The 11,818-nt window shown below is 46.0% G+C and overlaps 1 long non-coding RNA gene across 1 annotated transcript; it reads left to right on the top strand.

Moving 5' to 3' along the window:
- The first annotated feature begins 253 nt into the window (after positions 1-253).
- On the top strand, positions 254-1,935 carry LOC131707148 (uncharacterized). Its single transcript, XR_009311011.1, has 2 exons — positions 254-292; positions 1,175-1,935. It is a non-coding gene; the product is annotated as an uncharacterized LOC131707148 (long non-coding RNA).
- Positions 1,936-11,818: the final 9,883 nt, after the last annotated feature.

The raw sequence follows: 11,818 nt of genomic DNA, 5'->3' as shown, positions 1-11,818 counted from the left end.
TACAGCGAGCCTCAGTTAGCGATTGGTCTGCCTCGCCCCGGTGATCATGTGACCCTGACTGTCAGGGTGGCGGGCGGTTATCCCCGGCCCACACTGCTGTAGCTGAATGCGGCAGGAAGTGACATCACAAACCAGAGCCACACCAAGCCGTCTGTGGACAGCAGGGGGCTCTACCAGATCCAGAGCGAGCTGGAGGCGGTGGTCAATGAAGCAGTGACCTTCACCTTCGAGCTGGATCACCCCGTGATGGAGTAGAGAGTGAGCCGAGCTGTCACCCTGCACCCAAGCACAGGTAAGGGCATGTGGAGAGAAATCAGGGCTGAGCGCGCGGAGGTGAGGGTGCACCGTTTTTATAATTCAGTCAACCCGAGTCAACCTCAATTCAAAACGTCCAATTCTGTTCCCTCTCCGCTGCAGCTCTTTACTGAAGTTCAGTGGGAAGCCGATTACAGAAGACTCCTTGTCCGTTGCAACCAGACCCTGTTGAGATTAGTCATGTGTGCAGTAGTCAGGCTATGAACTGTTAAAGTGCCTGGCCTTGTTAAATGAAACATTCACAAAGAAAACGCTGATAAATGTTGAACACGCTCAGATAAAGAAATTAAAGGGGAGCATTGTTTCATTTCATTAAGATAGCAGCAGAGTTCTCCTTTACAGTTCAGTTAATATTATATAGACACTGAATGCAGAAGCTTTAATTAATCATATATTGACTGGACAGTATACTTTAGGCTTTGAGAAACAAATACCCCCTTGTGTTGATCTGGTGTCCTCTCCCAATGCAGTCCCCTGTCAGACACTACCCCCCCCTCATGTTGATCTGGTGTCCTCTCCCAATGCAGTCCCCTGTCAGACACTACCCCCCCTCATGTTGATCTGGTGTCCTCTCCCAATGCAGTCCCCTGTCAGACACTACCCCCCCTCATGTTGATCTGGTGTCCTCTCCCAATGCAGTCCCCTGTCAGACACTACCCCCCCTCATGTTGATCTGGTGTCCTCTCCCAATGCAGTCCCCTGTCAGACACTAGCCCCCCTCATGTTGCTCTGGTGTCCTCTCCCAATGCAGTCCCCTGTCAGACACTAACCCCCCTTGAGGACAGTAGTTTCCCACTGTACACCTCCACTCTGCTCCATGTTGGTACAGTATGTCAGCGCTCGTCTCCTCTTTCTGCAGGCGTTCGTATTGAACAGAGAAGCCGGCTACCTGTTACATTCTCACTGCTGCTTGTGTTGCTGCTGGTGCTCGGCATGTTTCTTCATGGAGCTTGAGCAGCTGTGACAGGCTGAGCGATCCCTCCCTCTGCTCAGAAACCAGCCCAGCTACCCCTTAGGGTATACCTTTACACTGCAGAGACTGGATGGAGGGAGCAGGGGAATTCTGCCTGAAGGATCTTGACCTACTCCTCCAGGATTTCTTTAACATGCCTGTGATGTGTGATCCTTTGCCGTTACTATGCTGCCCTCTGTCGGTGAGATGAGGGAAGCTCTAAAGCCACCAATGCAGACGAGCCCTGAAAGTTCATTTCTGTGTGGATATTCAGTGTATATAAAAGTGTCCCATTTGTCTGCGTTTGGGAGAGAAGCTGGTGACGTCACATTCCCAGCAGCGTAACCGTCCTACTGGGATTAGAAAAAATACACCGCGGCAAGATCGTGTTGGCCGGACTGTCAATCAAAACACGAAAGTGCAAATCGGAGCGACCAGATTGGCAGTTGGTCACGTGATTGCTCAGCTGCCTCATGTGTCTTATTATTTTACATTATTTACAAAAGCTGTTTATTCTTCTTCTTATTATTATTGTTGCTATTATTGTTAATTTTATTTATTTTTTGAATGTCAGTTTATTAAAAATGAAATAAGATGTGCCATTGTTCAGTAAAGACAACACAAACACACGGTGGGCGTGTTTGTATTAAACGTTACTTGGTCAGCTACACTGTCTTCATTCATTTTCATTCTTGTTTTTGTTTTGTTTGGGGTCTACTTCAGTCTTACACCAGGGCCCCGTCAATCCTAATGCGCCAGGGTTGTTTGTTATTTCCGTTTTTCTATCAAATCCAAATCCATTTCCAATTTCTTTTTAAAACAAATCCCTATTCCCTTTTAATCGATTCTAAAACATCATTGACTAACATTCTGTTAAAATAGAGCTTGGTGACAAATGACCTCAATGGAAGCCACTGTTTGTTAGTCGATTTTAAATTGGCTTCAAACGATAGCAGTTGAACGATCGGAAATGGAGTGAGGTAACCAGTGGTGTACCACAGGGATCAGTATTAGGTCCTCTGCTATTCCTAATCTGCATTCATGATTTAGATTCTGGTATAGTAAGCAAACTCGTTAAATTTGCAGACTACACAAAAATAGGAGGAGTGGCAAACACTGCTGAAGCAGCAAAGGTCATTCAAAATGATCTAGACAGCATTCAGAATTGTGGAAGACACATGGCGAATGAAATTTAATAGAGAAAAGTGTAAAGTATTGCATGCGGGCAAGAAAAATGTGCATTATAAACATCATTTGGGAGATAGTGAAATTGAAGAAGGGAACTATGAAAAAGACCTAGGAGTTTATGTTGAGTCAGAAATGTCTTCATCTAGACAATGTGGGTAAGCTATAAAAAAGGCTAACAAGATGCTTGGATATATTGTGAGAAGTGTTGAATTTAAATCAAGGGAAGTAATGTTAAAACTCTACAATGCATTAGTAAGACCTCACCTAGAATATTGTGTTCAGTTCTGGTCACCTCGTTACAAAAAGAATATTGCTGCTCTAGAAAGAGTGCAAAGAAGAGCAACCAGAATTATCCCGGGTTTAAAAGGCAAGTCGTATGCAGACAGGCTAAAAGAATTGAATCTATTCATTCTTGAACAAAGAAGACTACGGTAGGTGATCTGATTCAAACATTGAAAATCCTAAAAGGTATTGACAAAGTCGACCCAGGGGACTTTTTCGACATGAAAAAAGAAACAAGGACCAGGGGTCACAAATGGAGATTAGATAAAAGGGCATTCAGAACAGAATATATTATTATTATTATTATTATTATTATTATTATTATTAATTATTTCTTAGCAGACGCCCTTATCCAGGGCGACTTACAATTGTTACAAGATATCACATTATTTTTACATACAATTACATTATTTTTTACACATTATTTTTACATACAATTACCCATTTTATACAGTTGGGTTTTTACTGGAGCAATCTAGGTAAAGTACCTTGCTCAAGGATACAGCAGCAGTATAGGAGGGATATAGGAGGCACTTTTTTACACAGAGAATTGTGAGGGTCTGGAACCAACTCCCCAGTAATGTTGTTGAAGCTGACACCCTGGGATCCTTCAAGAAGCTGCTTGATGAGATTCTGGGATCAATAAGCTACTAACAAACAAACTAGCAAGACGGGCTGAATGGCCTCCTCTCATTTGTAAACTTTCTTATTTTCTTATAAAATCTACAATATGTATTTACTGAGCATGCATTAAATACAAATACATGCAAGTCTCTGCACATGCTACACCTAGAACTCCCACATGCAGTTTATTAAAGGAAAGTGATTAACCAAGAAAAGCAAGTACTGTTCTATAGAAGGTAATTATTCCCCAAGTAACGCAGTTCAAAGTACTTGCCATGTCAAAAGCACTGTTTTACTATATAAAAAAAGACTTCAGTATGAAGCAAATGCAAGACACCCTTGTTAAAAAAAAAAAAAAAACATAAATAACCGGCTGAATATAATTTAATTAATAGAGAATAAAACAAACTAAACTAACAATTACCTAGCCTATATTTAATGAATCCTTTTTTGTAGTCTCCACAAACTGCCCAGCATCTTCTGCTGCAGTCACACCGCTGCTAACGTTAGCTGTCGTAAATATTGAAGAGGGGGCGTTTTATTGTGGGTTTCTATTGATTTATTTTTAATGTTGGACTTATGGCGTCTTATGAATGATGACTTCTTTTTTTTTTTTTTTTTTTGGTTACATTTTAAACCGTTTATAGGCAAAACCATAACAAAACATAGAATAATAGTGTGAGCAAAAAAAGTAGAGTGGCAAAATAAATCGTTCGCCTCTCCTGTGCTCTATGGGCTAGGTGCCTATGGTTTCTGATTCAAACATTCAAAATCCTAAAAGGTATAGACAATGTCAACCCGGGGGAATTCTTTGACTTGAAAAAAGAAAAAAGGACCAGGGGTCATAAATGGAGATTAGATAAAGGGGCATTCAGAACAGAAAATAGGAGGCACTTTTTTACACAGAGAATTGTGAGGGTCTGGAACCAACTCCCCAGTAATGTTGTTGAAGCTGACACCCTGGGATCCTTCAAGAAGCTGCATGATGAGATTCTGGGATCAATAAGCTACTAACAACCAAACGAGCAAGATGGGCTGAATGGCCTCCTCTCGTTTGTAAACTTTCTTATGTTCTTATGTTTTTAAACTTAATGTCATCATTTAAAATGCAGGTCCTTTCACACTGGGTACACACGGGGGGGGGGGGGGGGGGGGGGGTGAGTCATACCCAGTGTGAAACGGTTCTTTAATTTAATCTCATCGCTTCATATTGTATCAACATAGAGATCCTTGCAAAAGTTTTTTTTTCTCGGGACAGAAGAAGGGGGCTAATGAATCAGTCAAAACAGAGAATGCAACTACATAGAAAAAATAAATAAAACGACTTGCCCGCCCCAGGTAAGAGAGCATCTCCACTTTTTAACTGGCCAGTGTGTTACCCAATTTACAATGCAATTATTCATGAACAGTCTTACCTTGCTAGCCCTCTGCTGCTGCTGCTGCTGCTGATGGTGCTGATGGCAATCAAGGGAGAAGTTGATCTCGGTTAGTGTTAGAAAAGGGCGCTCCCGCTGGACCTTCTCGGCTCTCCATTTCCAGCACATTTTCCCGAAGAGCCTGGCACAGGTCGTGGGGCCCTTGTTGCGGGAGACGTCCGCCTTCCCTGCGTTGGCGTGAGGCTCATCGAGATGTTCGGCACTGGAGCTGCCCGCCGGTGACTTTCGGGCGTCGAATTCTCTGAGCCGAGCTTTGATCCTGGACATCGCTTTAGCCTTGGTCTCGGCTCCAGCTTTAGCACACAATTCAGCCAGAGCCCTGGCCTCCGCTTCAGCCTCAGTCTCAGGCCTGGCAGTCTCAGCCTTGGCCTCTGCTGCAGCTGCAGCCTGGCACCTAGCCAGATGCCTGGCTTTGATCCTGGCCTTCGCTTCAGCTTTAACTTCAGCCTCCATTTTGGCCTTTGGCTCAATCTCAATCTCGCTTTTCTCCGAGCCCTAGCCCCAGTCTTAGCCTCAGTACCGGTCTCTGGTTCAGCCTCAGCCCAGGCCTCTGGCACAGCATTGGACCCAGGCAGATGCTTAGCTCTTCTCCTAGCCCGAACCCTAGACCCAGTCGTGGCCTGAGTCTCAGACCCGATCTCTGGATCAGCCTCAGTCTTGGCCTCTGGCTCAGCCTTGGGCCTGGGCAGAAGCTTAGCTCTGATCCTAGCTTTAACCTCATCTTCAGCCTTAACTTCAGCTTCAGCCCTGGCCTTGGCCTCATTCTCAGCTTCAACCCTGGCCTTGGCTTCAGCCTCAGTACTGGCCTTAGCCCTGGCCTTGGCCTCATTCTCAGCTTCAACCATAGCCTTAGCTTTCGTCTCGGCCTCAGTACTGGCCTTAGCAGCCCTGGCCTTGCCTTCAGCCTCGACCTTGGCTCTCGCCCGGGCCCTGGTCAGGGTCCGAGCCTCCCTTGCTCTGTCAAACTTGATCAGGAGCAGCGTCAGCTGGTCAGGTTCTAACTGGTCAAGCTCAGCCCCCTCCTCCTCCTCCTCCTCCTCCTCTGCTCTGAACGTGAACACATCCTCATTGTCTCGGAACATCACTATCTTCATCTTCTCCTCTTTCTCTTTCAGTTCGGGTGTTTTTAAGCTTCCAATACTCCGGCGTGACGGAGGGCTGTCCAGAAGCTTGTCCATAACGTGGCTCAGACCCTTTAAATCCAGACTCTCCAAATCCTCCTCCTCTGCTGGGGTCACCTGTATAAAAAACAACAAACAATTGGGAGCTGTGCCTCCTAAAGAAATGAAATCTCTGAATAGGAAAGACTGCAGCTGTTTGACAAAATCTCCAGTGACGTTGACCAGTCTTGATATATCTGCTGAGTCTGAAGGGTGTGACATCAGTATAAATACATTTTGAGCATTCGCCAGCTATAAATGTCTGCGATTCATACCTCAGCTTCAGCCTCAGCCCTGGCCTCTACCTTCAGCCTCGGTTCTTGCCCTGGCCTGGTAATCTCAGAACCTCACCTTCTTCTCCTCTTTCTCTTTCAGTTCGGGTGTTTTAAAGCTTCCATTTCTCCGGTGTGGCGGAGGGCTGTTCAGAAGATCGTCGATAATAAGGTCGAAATCCAGACTCAGCGCATCCTCCTCCTTCTCTGCTGGTGTCACCTGTATAAAAAAAAAAAGATTTAGATCAATGACACTTGCTGCTGCAGAAAAACAGCTGCGCTGCCGTGCACGCCGTGATGCAGAGCCGTTCAAAAGGCAAGACTATCTGATAAAAGAATAGCAGGAATGGAAAGAGAGGGAAGGTGAAGCCAGGTTCACTACTTGGCAAAAGACACACTCGTAATAAAAGGAAATACTGGAGGAAAGCTCAGGGAAAAGACAGCAATCGACTCCTTAGCAACACCTCCAGAAACCCTGAGCCAGGACCTTCAGGTCAGAGTCAGGCTACAGATTGTTATATTTGAACTTAATTTGAATTATTATTTATACAGGCTTACTAGTTGCATAGTTTTAAAAAAAGCATTGTTCATTATCATCTTGTATTGCAGTTGCATAGTTAAACAGCTCGGCTCAGTTAACAAACTCCAGCGTGCTCTAATATTATAGCAAGACAACATTCTGTTTATTACAACTGCTAAATGCAGATATTTGTATGATTGTATTACAATGACATTTGTGACTTCTATATCTGTGTTAAAAATCAACAAAATAACTGCTGCACTTACTGTCCTGTCAATTATGTTACTTTTGTCAACACTGTTACTCTGCTGTCAACTATTTACTTGCAGATATATTTCTCCAAATATTTAATTTTGTGTTTTGCTTTATTGCTTGGCAAAAGGGAAGAAAATGATCCATCCTGAATATTTTGTGAATTATGCTGGTGTCTAACACAATGTAAAATGTCAGTGCTTCAAAGTGCTGTTTGTAGATTCCGTAATATTATTTAAACTAAAAATTATTTTAAAAATAATTATTCAATTATTTTACACTTCAATAATTGCATTTAGGACATGGTATTTGTCTGAACATGTTTGATTTGAAATGTATAGAGATTAAACACTTTGTCAGAGTTGCTTATGTGTCCATAAAATAGTTGAGGCAAAATATAGTTTAAACAGCAATTTATGGCTTTTAATTTACAGGCTTTTTGTTAAGCTTGGCAACAGTGTTTTTCGGTCCATTTTAAATGTTTTTATGAAAAACTTTTTAATTTTTTTTAAATACACAATGATTTTCAGTTTTTACAAGGTGCAAAAGGATGACCCAGGCACGTTATTTTTCTGGCCTGAAAACTAGTAATGTGCAGTTTGATTCATTTTACTGACGCGATTTCATTCAGTTTAGTGAATCAATTCAGATTTGTTCATTTGATTCACTAACGCAAAATAAATACATCTTGCTGAATTATTCTTCAGTTCTGGCTGCCTGTCACAGACATGTGCTACAGAGACAAGATCAGCCAAAGAGGTGCTGCGTGTCTCTGGCCTGACCCATGATGTCATCGCCAGTGCTTTTATGACATCATTGTTTTATTCTGATGTCGCTGAACTTCTCATAACAGACAGAGAGGAGAGAAAGAGCAAACATAGGGCAGAAAACAATGAACGCAAGAGAAGATAGCTGAAGAGAAAAACAGAGATAGACACACAGGCAGGCAGACTGACACACACACACACACACACACACACAGGCAGACACACAGGCAGGCAGACTGACACACACACACACACACACACACACAGGCAGACACACAGGCAGGCAGACTGACACACACACACACACACACACACAGGCAGACACACAGGCAGGCAGACTGACACACACACACACACACACACACACAGGCAGACACACAGGCAGGCAGACTGACACACACACACACACACACACACACACAGGCAGACACACAGGCAGGCAGACTGACACACACACACACACACACACACACAGGCAGACACACAGGCAGGCAGACTGACACACACACACACACACACACACACACACACAGACAGACACACAGGCAGGCAGACTGACACACACACACACACACACACACACACACACACACACACACACACACACACACACACACAGTCCCGGAGTGGTGATGTATTCTGTGCTCACTCACAGTGTTTTGCTCCTGGTTTGTGTTTGCCTCTCTGTCGGGGCTGCTGATGTCACTCGCCCTGCACAGCCTGCCACTGCTGAACGAACCAATGAGGGAGCGTCAAAACCAACAGAGATAGCCAATCAGAAGTCAGAACATACATCTGGGATAACCAATCAGAAGCCACACATTGAGTCTGGAATAGCCAATGAAATTAAGGACACACCAACTGAGACACTAGCACTGGGAGCTATGATTACCAGTTACATTGCTTCAGGTAGGTCCCTCTCTCCTCTCCTTCCTCTCCTGTCTCCCACCAATTATCTCTTCTCTCTCGCCTATTGAAATTCAACCTCGGTGATATTGCCAAAGCAGTTAAAAGTACAGTATATAATATACACATTCCATAAACATTATGAACATCAATATCCCTCGAATCCCTCTGTCCCCTCCCCTCCCCAACCCTGCCTCTCCTCTGCGCTCCGCTCAGCAAGAATCACACTGCGATCTGCTGAAAAGAAGTGGAAGAGAACCAAACTCTGCTGCCCTAGACTTTTACCGCACTCTCCTCTCCTCCTTCTCCTCTACTCTCTCCTCTGCTAAATGTACTTATTTCCAATCTGTAATCTAAGCCTCCACCCACGTAAACTATTCTCCACCTTCTCCTCCCTCCTAAACTCTCCCCCCGTCCTCCTCCCTCCTCTATCTCCTCTGATGACTTTGCCTCCTTCTTCTCGTCTAAAATCTCAGATATCCGCAAACATTTTAACACCTCTCCCTCCCCCGCACCCCCTCCTGCTCCAACCCCTACACCCACTGCATCCCCTACTAAACCACCCTCCTTCTCCACCTTCTCGCCCCTCTAAGACTCTGACCTCTCCTCCCTGCTCCAGGGTCACAAACCCACCACGTGTGCCCTGGACCCCCTCCCCACTCACCTCTTTCAAGCTGCTGCTTCTGCTCTACTTCCCTTCATCTCCTCCCTTCTCAACACCTATCTCCTTTCTGGTCTCTTTCCCTCTGCCTTCAAACAAGCCTCTATCACTCCCCTCCTCAAAAAACCTACCCTCGACCCCACCTCCCTCCAGAGCTACCGTCCTGTCTCCCTCCTACCCTTCCTCTCCAAAACCCTCGAGCGGACTGTACACCGCCAGCTCTCTGCTTTCCTGTCCAACCACTCTCTGCTTGACCCTCTCCAATCTGGCTTCCGCTCTGCTCACTCCACTGAAACCGCCCTCCTGTCTGTCACCAACTCACTTAAGTGTGCCCGAGCTGCCTCTCTCTCCTCTGTCCTAATTCTCCTCGACCTCTCTGCTGCCTTTGACACTGTCGATCACTCTGTTCTACTATCCTCTCTCGCTGACCTGGGAATCTCTGGCACTGCTCTGGCCTGGTTCTCCTCCTACCTCTCCAACCGCACTTACCAGGTAACCTGGCGTGGAGCAACATCCACACCTCGCCCTCTCTCAACAGGAGTCCCCCAAGGGTCAGTCTTGGGTCCTCTCCTGTTCTCTCTCTACACCCGCTCCCTGGGACCTCTCATCGCATCCTATGGTTTCTTATACCATTTCTATGTTGATGATGCTCAGATTTTCCTCTCCTTCCCCACCTCTGACTCCACCATCCCCTCCCGTATCTCTACCTGTTTGTCTGCTATCCTCCTGGATGCACTCGCATCACCTCAAACTCAACCTCTCTAAATCTGACCTCCTTTTCTTTCCCTCCTCCTCCTCCTCCTCCTCTGATCTCTCTATCTCTGTTCCTCTGGAATCTACCACACTCTCTCCATCTTCCTCCGCTAAAAACCTCGGAGTCACCCTGGACCCCGGCCTGTCTTATTCCCAGCACTTCTCCACTCTGGCACGCACTTGCCGATTCTTCCTGAGCAACATCCGAAGAATCCAACCCTTCCTCACCAACTACGCCACCCAGCTCCTGGTCCAGGCCTTGGTACTCTCCCGCCTAGACTACTGCAACTCCCTCCTGGCTGGCCTCCCTGCGTCCGCCACCCGTCCGCTCCAGCTCATCCAGAACTCCGCTGCTCGCCTGGTGTTCTCTCTGCTTCGCTTCTCCCACGCAAGTCCACTACTCCGCTCACTCCACTGGCTCCCGATCACCGCTCGCATCCAGTTCAAGACTCTTGTACTAGCCTACAGATGCCTTGACCAGACTGCACCCAGCTACCTCCAGACCCTCATCTCTCCCTACACCCCCACTCGACCTCTCTGCTCCTACTGCACTAGAAGACTGGCCTCTACGCTCCCCTGCCTCCAGAGCCCGCTCCTTCTCCACCCTCGCCCCGCAGTGGTGGAATGACCTTCCTACAGATGTCAGGACTGCCCAGTCCCTGACCACATTCTGGTGCCTCCTCAAGACTCACCTCTTCAGAAAGCACCTGTAGAACTCCTCTGTTTTTCCCCTGGGACACTTATCACCCTTCCTTAATTGCGCTTTACTTGCTCTTATCTGCCCCCTATTTTACTGCATTTAATCCTGTACTTCAGAGTACTGTAATCTGCAAAGTGTTTAATCTGTAGTATTTTGTATTTAATCATAACTGACACTGTTATCTGCTGTATTATTGAATCGTATTTTGTCACACTTGTACTTGCTTGAACCAAAGTCATTGTATTTATCTTGCTCTTAATTGTTTTATTACTTGTACTGTGATTCTTGAAATGTATTTTTGTTTACGACTGTAAGTCGCCCTGGATAAGGGTGTCTGCTAAGAAATAAATAATAATAATAATAATAATAATAATAATAATAATAATAATAATAATAATAATAATAATAAAATACCCCCCCACTCCTGTCTGTGCCCCTGTGCAGAGCGCTCACTGTGTGTCCCTCAGCCTGTGACAGGCACACACACATACTGTGCAGAGCGCTCACTGTGTGTCCCTCAGCCTGTGACAGGCACACACACATACTGTGCAGAGCGCTCACTGTGTGTCCCTCAGCCTGTGACAGGCACACACACATACTGTGCAGAGCGCTCACTGTGTGTCCCTCAGCCTGTGACAGGCACACACACATACTGTGCAGAGCGCTCACTGTGTGTCCCTCAGCCTGTGACAGGCACACACACATACTGTGCAGAGCGCTCACTGTGTGTCCCTCAGCCTGTGACAGGCACACACACATACTGTGCAGAGCGCTCACTGTGTGTCCCTCAGCCTGTGACAGGCACACACATACTGTGCAGCCAGTGGGTCTGTGTGTCCCTCCCTCAGTGGGGCTGTCACTCTCTGGACGGCTCATGTGTGAGAATCCTCTCTCCCCCTCTACTTGCTCTTGCCTCTCTATCCCTCCTCCACCCTCCTCCAATTGGACAACTCGACTGGGGGCCAAAATTACCAGTTACATCACCTTTTTAACTCTAATCTTCTCTTCCTTCTTCTCCTATCCCTTCCTC

This window comes from Acipenser ruthenus, chromosome 38 (assembly GCF_902713425.1).
Source record: "Acipenser ruthenus chromosome 38, fAciRut3.2 maternal haplotype, whole genome shotgun sequence".
In the NCBI taxonomy this organism is placed as follows: domain Eukaryota; kingdom Metazoa; phylum Chordata; class Actinopteri; order Acipenseriformes; family Acipenseridae; genus Acipenser; species Acipenser ruthenus.
The sequence above is the reverse complement of the archived record's forward strand: the minus strand, read 5'-3'. Positions and strand labels throughout refer to the sequence as shown.